Source organism: Natator depressus, chromosome 2 (genome assembly GCF_965152275.1).
Source record: "Natator depressus isolate rNatDep1 chromosome 2, rNatDep2.hap1, whole genome shotgun sequence".
Lineage (NCBI taxonomy): Eukaryota > Metazoa > Chordata > Testudines > Cheloniidae > Natator > Natator depressus.
The window spans coordinates 189,043,881-189,054,464 of record NC_134235.1 but is presented as its reverse complement, the minus strand read 5'-3'; positions in this window follow the sequence as shown (position 1 = coordinate 189,054,464).

The window sequence follows — 10,584 nt, the reverse complement described above, 5'->3', positions numbered from 1 at the left end:
GGCCTATACATATAGTACACATGAGGTAGAGCGAAAAGCACATGCACTTAGAGACTTCCCCCTTTGTTTATGTATCCAATTTTTGATTAAGTTAACTTGTGAGACCCTGCAAATGGAGTGTGTGTGGCTTCCTCTCCTCCCCCCCCCCCACAGTTCAGCAAGAAATCATTTTTTGAATGTGAATCACTTGATCCAATTGCTAAAAAAGAAATACAAATTCCAACCTGTATCTATTTCATTTCACTTCACTTAGCCTTTGTGATCAGCTGGTAGAGTGACATAGAGTGAGGCTGTGTCCTGAGTGCCAATTCTCACTGTTTCTCATCATTAAGTTAATAATACACTCCACCTTCATTATTATTCCATGGTTAGGATCTGAGCCTTATGAGTGTTCAACTAAAGTGGCTGTTTTTATCTTCCAAAGTAAATGAGATGCTACATCTCAGCAAGCCGTCCTAGAAACCTGTTCTTAATGAACAAGTGATTAAAAGGTTTAAATGCAGTAAGCATTTAAAGCAGAGCAGCATTATCACAGAGTGAGCCGGAAACAGGCTAACACACAGGCCTTCATTCAGATACTACTAGAAGATCCTAGTTTTGCTTCAATGGTGACTCTGTCCCCTTCCCAGTCTGGATCCCAAGCACTGCCTAATCTGTGGCCTATTGTCCTCACTGCAGAGCAATCTCCATTGGCCTTTGCATCAGTTAAAGCAAAGCCAGTCAGAGCAGAAGTTTCTGGTTCCCTTCAGCAATGCTTTTCCCACACCCATGGCCTGTCTCTAGTTTTAGCTTCTGGCCTCTGCTAGAGTCAGTCAGTTCAGAAGGCTGTTCTGAACTCTTTGGTTATTACCAAATTCATTTCTTCCTTTACACGGCAAGTTTTTTAGAGTGGCCTAAAGAGCTCCGCACTAGGGTAATTACTCCTGGAGGAATTCTGTGCCTAAAAATTCCATGCCAAAAAATTAAAAATTCTGCACACAATATTTTAAAATTCTGCAAAATTCTGCATATTTTATTTGTCAAAATAACACAATATAATCACTCCAGTTTCAATTATTTTGGTAATTTATTTCAGAATACTTGTCAACAAGTATGCCAACAACACCCACAACAACAAAAAAGATTCCCCCAGGAGTACAGAGTTAAAGAAATCGCTACAACAACCCAGTTCCAGTTCGGGGGGGTACAGGAGGGGACTGTGTGCAGTCCCCAGAGCCCAGACACCTGCACTCTCCTCCTCCCAGAGCCCAGCCACAGGGCATCCCCTGGCCCAGACACCTGCACCCTCTTCCCCCAGAGCCCAGCCAAGGGGCACCCTCAGCCCAGACAACTGCACCCCCAGAGCCTTTACTTCCCCCCTGCTTCTTTATTGTCCCGCCAGGGGATGTGGTATGGTGCAGTGTGGCCCTGCCCTTCCTCACCCTTTGCCAGAGCTGGGTCTCTCAAGCCCTCTCCCGTCCCCGGGAGAATGAGGATCAAGCCCGCACCCAGAGCATGCAGCCTCTATCCGCACTGGGCTGGGCACTCCATTCACTGTGAGCTGAGCTCTGCAGAGTTCAGCAGCCCCTAGTGGCAGCCAGCAACTCTGCAGCCTCAATTCTGCGGGGGAAACATGGAATTCTGTGTAAATTCTGTATTGCACAGTGGCACAGAATTCCCCCAGGAGTAACGGTGATGAAGAGTTGCATGGTCAGGCTCTCAACATTTTCCATAACCTCAGCATCACGATTCAACATGCTAGATTTCAATAACTTATAGTACCACACAGTGAGATAACATCCAGTCTGCAGCAGTCAGACTCCATGTCTACAACGAGGAATTTCCCTTCCAAAAGATCAGGTATACAGTTGACTGGTGTGGATAACGCTGGCACATCCTTTCTTGAACCAACGTCAGCCAAAGGAATCCAGGAGCCCAGGGGTGAAATCTTGGCCTGAGCGTAGTCAGTTGGAGTTTTGCCATTGATTTCAGGGAGGCCAAAATTTCACCTTCGATCTTCTCCTATTCCAGGTCTGGGCCTCTTGCATGCATGTCAGGGCTATGTGCTGCTGCACATACGTGTGCTGTTGAACATGCAGTGATCAGTTTGTACTACTCCCATTCCCCATATCGCCAACATAGAACATTACTTATTACTCCGTTCATTCTTGTGATCTAAGGATAAAATGACATTGGAGAAGGGATAAAGATATTTAACACATCACACCATGACTTTTGCCCAGTTCTCGGTTTGCTTCTAAGAACAGAATTGGATAGTTTCCTGTATGACACAAGTGCATTTGTATCAGCACAACAGCTTTGCCTGGTAGAGGCTTTTGTACCAGTACATAATGATTACCAAATTCATAGCCAGGAAAAATGTGTCACGGACCGTGAAATCTGGTCTCCACCCCCCATGAAATCTGGTCTTATGTGTGCTTTTACCTCAGACTATACAAATTTCACAGGGGAGACCAACGTTTCTCAAATTGGGGGTCCTGACCCAAATGGGAGTTGTGTGGGGGGGGAGTCACAATATTATTTTAGGGGAGTCACAATATTATTTTAGGGGGGGGTCGCGGTATTGCCACCCTTACTTCTGCACTGTCTTCAGAGCTGGGGGCCAGAGAGCAGCAACTGTTAGCCAGGCGCCCAGCTCTGAAGGCAGCACCCCACCACCAGCAGCACAGAAGTGAGGGTGGAAATCCCACCTCAGGCCACCCTAGATCTGTGCTGCTGCTGGCGGCAGTGCTGCCTTCAGAGCTGGGCTCCCGGCCAACTGCCGCCATACTCCAGCTGCCCAGCTCTGACGGCAGCGCTGCAGCCAGCAGCAGCAGTGCAGAAGTAAGGGCAGCAGTACTGCAAGTCCAACTACAATAACCTTGCGATCTCCCCCCCCCCCACACACACACAATTCCTTTTTGGGTCAGGACCCCTACAATTACAACAGTGAAATTTCAGATTTAAATAGCTGAAATCATGAAACGTAAAATTTTTAAAATCCTGTGCCTGTGAAATTGACCTGTGAATCCTGTGCCTGTGAATTTGGTAGGGCCCTAACGATAATAATTCTTCAAATAATAATTTTTAAAAAGCTCCTTGATATCTGGTAGGAGTTTGTTTTTCTTTCATTGCCATTTGTGCCCTCTTGTCCTCTCATTTATGCTGGACTGAAAACAGTGACTCAAGCTGACATTATCTGTCATTTTCTAAATCATTTTAGATGTTACTAGTTCAATTAACTGTCCTCACAGATGTCTTCATGCTACTAAGAAGGAAGTTTTGTTTGCCTGTGTTTGTAACATGTTCCTTTAAATATTGGGCTCAGCTTCATTATGGCTAGAATTCACCACAGATTGAATTTTTTAAAATTATTATTTTATTTCCTCTTTGATGTTGACTCCCTACAGACCTAGATGCTAATTGATACTGTGTCGATTGGAACCTCTGGTGTATTTTCTCCTCCAGCTGTTTTGGTGAAATGATTACCCCCTTATTAAACAGGTGTGAGAGTCTCACTCTGCCTGGCGTCTCATGGTTTGATCAAGTCATTTGCACAGTATTGTTTAACTGACTTGGCAGTCAGTGCATTCATATGGGGACAGGCTGTTCAGAGCCTAATGACTTTTTTGGGGTGGGAGGGGATGAAGGAAAGAAGAAGACGGCTGGAACTTTCTGAGGAATGCAGTAACTCCTCGTCATCACCCCGCCTCTTCTTAACTTTGGAAAGGAGTTGTCCATTAATCCTGGATATCTTTCAAGGCCAGTCTTTCTGCAGGGAGTCCAATTTACTACAATGCAGGTGTCTTTAGTGTCCTAGAAGAACTCAGCATTCTGAATTTGCCTGATTGTATATGGTTGTTTCTAGTGATACTATATTTATGCTGTTCATACTCAAGGCTGTGTTTTAATCACAATAAGGACTGTAATGCTAGCTATGAATGGGCTTCATAGTCCCCATATCATGCTTGCTGTCTACCTTCTAGCAAGGAATCTTGCTCTGGTTCCACTTAATTCAGGTACTTGAGATTGGGACAATCAAGGAAATTTTCATGGTAATGAACAGACATTTGGGACAGGACCCTATTTCAGGTATTGCAAGAAGAATTTTTGGATGATAGAGGTTTGGACAATCATGTTTATAATGTAATGGACGTATAGTATAATATCTTGTTGCTCTCCTGCTGCAGAGCAAAGTGAGGCAATACAAATGAACTAACAAACTTTAATTCCAGAGCGGGGCTGTCATAGACGATGCTGGTGCACCAATAAGGAAATACCAGGGGAAGTACCCAAGATAAAAGAAAAAAATAAGAATTTGATAATTTGCCAAATAGAAAAAAGATAAAATCAAAATGAAAAGCACATTGTATTTGCAAAGTTCAAGGAGGGAATTACAATCAAGCAGAGGAGAGCAAATTAAAATATTAAAAATAAAGTACTCGACAGAAGCTCTTTAAAATGGTGGCTGAAAAATATTTAACTCACACACACTCATATGATGTGACTCTTTCCCTACTGTTGCCACTTTTTCACTGATTGTAGCTATTTGTAAGCCAGACCTGTTAATGAGCTCTAGTATACCGTAGCTCTGTACGTTTTAGGTTATGAATAAAGGAGTCACACATTTTTATTTGGCCTTTCTGCCCTGAAATTGCTTTACCTCCAGATCTATGGCATAGCTATGAACCACATCTTGCAATTACTAGCGCTACTGTTAATGTCACGATGACAGTGTGTCCTCCCCACATTTGCCATGAAAGGCATAAGACCAGGGCTGAGCCCCAGCACCTGTAGGCTTGGCCGTTCACCGCCCTGGCATCTTTAGGCTTGCTGTGTCAGTTATGAATGTAAAAAAATTGCTTAAGCCCTGGCACCTCTTTTGTTATAAAAAGCAGAGGTGCCAATTAGCCTATTAGGTGGCAAGCTGCAGAGAATTAAGACTGCAAGAGAAGGCTTAATCTGAAGAAGCTCACCTGTGCAGGAGCAGGTGGGGCCTATATAAGCCAAGAAGCTGGCAACAGAGGAGGCTGCTGGGAAAGGCTGCAGTCACTCCCTGGGAAGAGGGAGAGATGTTTGGAGGCTGTAAAGATGTGTAGGCTGTAGTTGCTCCCTAGGAGGAGGGAGCAGTGAAACTGGCAGACCCAAGGAAGGAAGGGCTAGCCAGAAGATTAGGAAAGGGCTCAGGGAAATGCAGCAAGGTATGGGGTAAAACAGACGTTGACTGCTGGCGAGAGGATCTCTGAGCTGGAGCCTGGAGAAGAGGACAGGCCTGGGTTCCCCAACCAGCCAGTGGGGAAATGGCAACAGTGGGGCAATGCATAGGAAGACTGCCTGAGCCTGTTTGGGAGAAGAGACTTCCTCCCGGGAGGGGAACCATGATAGTGATCTAGCCAAGGAACTGAGTCACAAAGAGGCCACAGCAGCTCCTGGAGTGAGAGGGGGCTGTAGACAAAGAGAGGGAAGCGGAGGGATGAGTTGCGCCTGTGGGGAGAGATGTTGATGTGGTGAGCTATTCCTCAGAACAGTCAGAAGGAGCTGCCAGTGAATAGAGCACACAGTCACAAAGAAAGGAACCTTGGCCTATTGAGTTTGGTGACATAGCTGTATGAACAATGAAGTATTTCATCTTCTCCCCCCCACCCCGCTCCCCAAAGACTCTGGTGAATACAGGTAATGTTCCTAGAAGGATCAGCCCTTTGCCTAATCCATCATTGAGATACAGTGGGTTGACAAGGAAGAATGGAGTTTTATTTCATTCCTGTATTTTGTACTGTATATCCTGCCATTTCTATGGATAGTGATTCTCATATATGCTTCATGAGATAAGGTTAGGAATCCGGGGACACTGTTCTCATTTTATTGTCTCTCTCACTGTAGCGGACAAGTGTGCACATCACAGAGATCACTATCACAGTTGACACTAATTAGTATGCTGTGGGCAGGTTGAGCAGAAAGGATAAGGATGTTCCTTTAAAGGACCTGACTTATAAAAAGGGCTTAACTGGATCCTTGTTTTTGCAGTACAAATTCTAATAATAGCATTTGCACTAGCAATTAATTGGACCTGTGCTATTACTGGTACAGTTATTGGTGAGTGCAAAAAGGGAAGCTGCTCTTCAAAAATCAAACCCCTTACAGGCCTGGAGACTCAACTCCTCCCTCACCCATGGAGGGAAGCCGCAGGACAGATCTTGTGGTGGGAGGGAAACCTTACAAGGCTTCTTTGCCCAGGCTGTACCTATTCTTTGGATAAAAAGAAACTTTAGTTTTCAGTCCAGTTAATCTTTTACAGACTCTCGGAGAAAGTTATGAAACTATGACACGTCAATTGCTGTAAAGCTCTGATTTTAAAAAATATCTATTGCTTTCTTCTAGAGATGGAATGCTCCACACCCCAATACCTTCCAAGTGCCTCATTCTACTAAATTGTAATATGCAACAAGGACGTGGAAGACACAGCTTCAGGGTACTGGGAGCTGTCTGGTAGCTTTGTCAGACTTTTTCATCTGGAGATTTGAGATCAAACCTTTAGAAGTAGAAATGGGTTTGTTGATCTCATCTTGGTCCCTAGTGGGAATTTATCTATAACGCAAAAATTTCCATTCAAACCACTTGGTGTGGTTTTGCAGGTTAAGTTTGCAGCACGTTCACAGAGAATGCACAAGAGAAGTTTGCACAATATTTGTCTCTACAGAGCCTGACCCTTTTCAATGCAATCAGTATCATTTTTATGAGTATCTAATTCACCTCCTTTTATGAAAATATTGGTCTGGTGTTAAAAAATTTTTTTTCCTGTATGTTACCATCCATTCAATTAGTTGAATTCTTGGATGTGACTAACAATCAATTTATGACATAGTGTTGAAGGCATTTTCAATTTAATTACTTAGTACAGTATTGCTAAACTAATATTTTTAGATCCTATGTTTTGCTTGCTCAGGTTTACTGCAGTAGGTTTTTGAAAGTGCTTCATTTTGTAATATACCATGCCATAACAAAAACAACTTCAAATAACCAACAAACTTTACTTGGCATATATACCTTTTTATATGGAACATAGGCTTACAAAAGCATAGTATAAAATCTGAAATATATTATAATGCACAAAAACTAAATGCCCCTAAAACTTATTAAAAATTTTTATAACAAAAGCAAAATATAAGCAATCAGATAATACATTTAATTTGATTGCTCTTCTAAAGAGGAGAAACGGGCCTAATCCAAAACTTGTTGAAGTCAATGGAAAAAGACTCCCATTGATTTCAACAGAGTTTGGAGCAGGTCCCATGTGTTTTTCTATTGAATTGATTAAAAAGAATTTAATAGTTTCTCCCGTCTAAATGCATCACAACTGCTACTCAGCTGGTGTAAATCAGCATGGTGCCATTGACTTTAGTGAAGAGCTGGCTTCTCATTGTGGATAGCAAGTCTTAACAATGAGTAGCATTGTAAACCTTTTCTGTTACTCTGCTTCTTTATTTCCTTTAGGCTGCTGGTTTTCCAGCCATGCTAAAGGATATTCAAAATTAGCTTCTCCCTCACAAACAACTAAATCTGAGAAATGGTTTTGCCTGATCTTCTAAGGACCCGACTCCAGCATTCCTTGGATACTCACCATGCCCACTGGTTCCAGTGAGCACAAGGAATATCCAGTTTAAAAATCTGCAACCGTTAAGATGCACATTCTAGCCTCTCTAATGACTGTGTAATTATAGCGGATGAAATTCACTCAAAACAGGGCTTAAATGAGACTTAAGTGGTGCATAGTCTTGAATGTACCTTCTGACCAGGGTGAATTTCAGCCAGCATCCTCAGCTTACCTGTCCAAGCCTTCCCCATTCTCATGTTGTTCTCATCTTAATTAAGGGCCCAATTCTGTCACCACTACATTGTGCAGTACTTACTACATCAGTGGGACTACTCATGGCAGGAAACCCTACACTTTGTAGTAAGCCTTTGCAAGACTGGGCACTTAGATAGTAAGTTCTTCTGCTCAAGGAATCTATCTTTACCTATTCTGCCAAACATGAATAAAATCATAATAATTATTAATAATAATCATAGGCAGGCTTGGGCCATGTATGACTATAGGCTTCTTTAACTTACTAAATGTAAGGCTGAGTCTTAATATATATTTAGGTCCTTTCAATACAATAGGTATAGCTTGAGTTAGTGGCACACATGTATAGAAAATCATATTTCAAGGAGATAAACTGAAGCATGACATGAGGATTGTTTAACATGTAGTCTCTCTGTGATGGGGTTGTTTGACACATTAAAATGATTCCCTGACTTTTTTTAATCTGTTGTGGAATTTCAAGAATACATTCCTATCGTTATTGGAATCAAGCAGTATCTAGCCCCGGCAAGGAGGAAAAACCCCCATAGTATTTGAAAAATACATGATAAGCAAGGCCTTTCCTTTTCACCACAGACACTACTTTTATCCAATATTTGTGTGGAACTTCAGAATCCACTGACTACATTAAAAAGTCAACATTTGTAAGAGATATCAACATACATTGTTATTTTCAGTTCTACATGTCGAGGAAACCTGTGGTATCTTAGATACAATTCTGTGGTTAGTTTGGGCAAATGCTGACTTTTTAATAGTAATTATTGCAGCTGATTTCTCCTGTGACTTGGCAGATGATGTGAGTGCCAGTGTTTTGTAGCTTTATATGTTGCCAAGTAAGTCCCATAAGAGAGCTGGGATGGTAAGTGGTCCATCCCTTCATAAAGAGCCAGAGTCTGATACCATTACTCAAGCTTAGTAGTACCTTGCTTCAGGAGTTCTCCCAATGACTTCAGTGGGGCTATTTGGGAAGTAAGTGACTGCTCAACATAAGTGAGGGCATCAGAGCTAGCAAGTCACACTATTTGAGAAACTGCTGCTTGGCTTCACGAGATGATTGTGTGAGGGATTGCAAGATGCCTGATAACTGCAGCGCCTCATTTAGAATTTAAAACAGGCCAAACAAAGATGAGATTGTAGGGTCCTCTAAGGAATGCAGGGGACTTTAGCAGCATGAATATTTCCTAGGAAAATCAAAGCTTTAGGATTTCACCTCACTGAAAAGAAAAGATACCAACACAAGCACATCCTGTACTTGCTGCATTGGCAGACAGGAAAGTTATTCATGGCATTGACGTGCAAGCCCACAGTTATTCTTGCACCTTGGTGCCCTCTTTTCAGCTGCTTATTTTCAGCACTGGCTTTGGACGGCTGCAATGGAATCCTTAAAATTAGAAGCACAAATGATTCCTTCCTTGAAGGATGGAAGGATAAATGGTAAAAGAACTGCAACTTGACATGAAGAGGAGCTATGTGGAACCTCTTGGAGAATGTCCACATAGCAATGTGAAGCCAGCAGGAGCGAGCCTCCAAGCCCAAGTTGATAGATTTGGGCTAGCGGGGCTCACACTAATGCTCTAAAAATAGCTATACAGACAGCTTTGGGGTTGCATCTCAGGCTGGAGATCAGGCTCTGAAGCCTAGGGAAGGGGGTGGTTTCAGAGCCCACGCTGCAGCTCAAGAGACAACTTCAAAGCGCTGTCTGTATAGCTATTTTTAGAGTGCTAGTGCAAGCCCTGCTAGCTCGAATCTATCAACCTGGGCTGGGAGGCTCGCTCCTGCTCGCTCCAAAATTCTGTGTAGACATACCCTTACAACCACAGCTGTGTTAGAATTCTACACAGATATCAGCCTGCCATCCTATCAAAACTGCATATAGCTGGACAGCACTAGTTCTTATATCAGGTTCAATAAATGGGGCTGGCTCCAGGTAATTGTGTTTCCAGTTAAGGCAGACAACTTACAGTCTCAGTGAAGCCAATGCTTACATCTGAGCTTGTGTTGAACTGAGGCTTAAATCGGACTTTAAAGGACATGAAACGGAAGTAACACAAATAGGAAAGCAAAAGAGCTAGACTGATACATGCTGTAGATAAAATTAAAAATGGATATGCTATAGAGAAGTAGCAACCTTATCAGGTTTTTTGGTCTTGCGCTAATTAAAAGATACATAATTAAAATGAAGTAATTAACTGTTCTGTAATTAAATACAAAATAATTACTTTGAAATGAAACACGATCACATCCAATTGTCAGGACAGGATTTATTTGTACTTTAATCTGATAAATTATTTTCATTGTTATTCTGACTGAGTTCCCAAGGAAAGAAATTGAGCCTTTCAACCAAGCAAAGGGATGCACAGGATTTTATTCTGTATTCTGGAGGGCTGTGATATAATGCTGGAAACCCAATCAAACACTGACACCTTAGGAACACAATGCCATGTTTACACCATTCCATACAGAGAGGCTATATCTATTCCAATGTACTATATAGATATATAGTCATAAATAAATGTGTGTGTGTGTGTGTGTGTATGTATATATAAATATATATAGTGTGTGTATACACACACACACTCTGTTTACCACCACATTTATTTATGACTAGTTAGATGAAAAGTGCTATGTAAAAAGACAAAGTTTATTTTTATTAATACTGCTTTTGTTTGTTTTTGCCATATTAACTTTAGTAAAGGAGTTTAGACTGAAAAGAAAAGCTAAAAGGGAAATAAATGAAGATACTG